General features: G+C 42.3%; 1 protein-coding gene across 1 annotated transcript in view; it reads left to right on the top strand.

The window, feature by feature from the left end:
• The window catches only part of RRAS2 (related RAS viral (r-ras) oncogene homolog 2), a 148,634-nt gene that overhangs the window by 975 nt on the left and 144,816 nt on the right, over window positions 1-2,843 (top strand). The window lies entirely within an intron of this gene.

The raw sequence follows: 2,843 nt of genomic DNA, 5'->3' as shown, positions 1-2,843 counted from the left end.
TAGCATTTTTAAAAATCTTTTAGCAAGGCCAAATCTGTTCCAAATTCAACTGGGCAAAGCCCAAGGGGCAAGTCCCAAAATTCAGCTGAGTGGAACTTGGTGCTCATGTCGGTGTGGCTTTACCATGGGGCACATATCCTCCCTCCCAGACTGGGAGGTCTGGGGATTCAGATACTGCCCAAAGCCAGGCTGGCCTCTTACCTCTGAGACCTTAGGGTTCAGATGCCTCCAGTCTCGCTTGGTTTTAGCCAAAAGGTGGAGAAGTTTTTGGCACTCTGCTCCAGTTGCTTGTGTTTGTTTCCAGGTGTGACTGATAATGAACCAGCAAACTGGGGGCAGGGAAGGGAAAGAACTACAGAAGTTGATTAATGTGATGGTGTTTTGATACCTTTTCTTTTTACCTTCTCTAGGCAGGTGTCTTGGATAGTTGTGCAAAAATTCCTGCCTTCTGGCACCTTTGCATGTGTTCATTAGCCACATTTAAAGAAAGATAGGATGAGGTAACAGGCCCATGCTACAGATTCAATGAGCATTTTCTGTGCAATCACTCCCCCCAGCTGGGAAGAGCAGCATTAGGTAACTGCCTGGGTGAGCCAGTGCTGCACAAAGCATCTGGTAACTTTTCTGTGTGTTAGAGCCAGCTTATAGCTTTTAGTAACTCCTGATATTCTTGTTTAAGTCCTGTGTATAGGGGGGCCTTTGGATGGTGGGGGGAGAAAACTGGGCATAGGAGCTGAAGTGTAATAATGAAATAATATTGATGTTTGATTCATCATCTAACCCAGTGGGGGTCAGCCTTTGTGGCAGGCGTGTTATGAATTATCTTCGTGTTCTCTCTGCATGCCACTTTGACTCCCTTGCCCTGCCCAATCCACTGCTGTTTTCTGCCTTCTCTGCAGCTATGCTGCCTGTTGCCTCTTAGATCTGTGGTGTGCTACATACCGAATATGCCTCTGCCACTTGTGGCACGCTAGCTGCAGGTTGGCCACTCCTGATCTAGTCTCATGATGCGGGTGTATTTGTTTTGGCTAACTGCTAAATCTCTTGTCTAGATACTATTTTTGAGGGCTGCAAATCTTTCTGTGTAAAAGCCATGGAAGAGATGAGTGGCTAATCTATTAGGAGGTGGCAAGATTAGAGTCATTATAATCCTAGCTTGCTGCATTTATTGGGTTCATCTGTGCTTGTGGATGCAGATAATTGGTTTATCCCTGGGTGAGTGAAGCTAAAGTTTGCAGATTATCATTTTGATTTACATCTGGTATTGCCTATGTAGCCTTGGCTACTTGTTTGTTGGTAAAGGGGCATCGCCAGTGGGCACATCTGATTTTTATAATATCTTATTGTTCAGTTCTAAGTATGGCGGTGGACAAAATTCCAGCACTGTTTCAGAAGTGCAGTGCATTGCAACAGTGTTTGAATTGGCTTGGGCCTTGGCTTTACTGCAGGAGCCAAAATCTGCTGTAACTGTTGGCTTCCATAGGATACTGCAGGTAAAGCTGATGAGGGACAGACCTACACAACAGTATTTATTGAGATCTGGGTGTGGAGGATGGTTAGTGAGGAAAGAAAAGTAAAAGGAAAGACCACCCCATCTTGATATCAAAGGATTTGACACAGACACATTAGCACTCTACTTCTTGGACTTGATTTCTGTCTTTACTGCCACCAGTAGTTGTGGTAGCACCAGTAGCAGTATGATTTGCAGCTTATGGTCTGTGAGGGGTCTGCACCTTCTATGTGTGCTGCTTGTTACATGTCTATAATAGCTGCATGTTTAGGGACGTACTGAGTATTCACGCAGCACTGTCTTTTTCAGTAGCTGAGAATATGCAGTTCAGCAAGTAGCCTAGCAGTCCAGGCTAAATCTCCTGTATGTTTAAAAAGTTGTTTCCTTTGCAGCACATCCAATCCCCTGCCTCTTACAAGGGCTGTCCAAATGAAAATCCTAGTTTTCAGGGTTCTTTTCAATATAGTTTTTCTAGTTAGAATAGAAAAGAACATAATCTTGCCTTCTCTGTTCTTGCAGAGAGCATCAGACTGGTCCTGTTTTTGTGATGTTATGAAGATGGTTGTTTAGCAGTATGACAGTTCTATTTTTGCGGCTGTTCTGTGGCAAATGAAGACTAAAACTGTGTCAAAAATGAATATTACTAAATAAGTCTCTTGTCTGAAACTGTTTTGAAAACAACAGTTTTATGCTCTCCTTCAAAGTTATTGAATACTGCAAGCATTGCATGCTTCACTTCAGAATTTTATAGGATTAAGCAGTAAACTCAGTTGACAGTTGAATGTGGACCAATTCTAAGGCTTCATTCACAGCAGTGTTTTTTTTTTTTTTTTAACTGAGTTTATATCCAGCTACACTTACTGGATATGTAAGCCCTCTTTTTTTTCTTGTCTAACTAGCCCTGTCAACCAGTTTGAAACACTTCTGAAGTATGAGCAGGGCCCCCAACCATTTTTGCTTGCTGGCTTTGGATGGTTACATTTCTTCTGAGCTCTGGAAGTAGCATGTCCCAGAGAGAGAGAGAACAAGAATGAACGTCTGTCTTTTTTTGTTTTTTTGTTTTTGTGTTCTACTTGTGTGTGTTGTTGTTTTTTTTTGTTTTGTTTTAATCTCAGTTCATGTACTCTGGATACTTTCCCTCTTGAGGCACTATGGGATAGCTGCCCAGAATTGTCCAGAGTAAACCACTGTAAACATGATGTGCATAAAACTTGTTTATAGCAAGGTGACTTTCTTATCTGTTATGAAAATATGGTTGAAGGTTGCTAGGGTAGACAGTGCTAGTGCTATTAACATTTAATTGTGTGACAACCTGTAAACTGACTGGAGGCTG

The sequence above is a fragment of the Gavialis gangeticus genome, unplaced genomic scaffold, assembly GCF_001723915.1.
Source record: "Gavialis gangeticus isolate Ggan-Ray unplaced genomic scaffold, GavGan_comp1, whole genome shotgun sequence".
Lineage (NCBI taxonomy): Eukaryota > Metazoa > Chordata > Crocodylia > Gavialidae > Gavialis > Gavialis gangeticus.
This window is presented reverse-complemented; position numbering and strand designations above follow the sequence as displayed.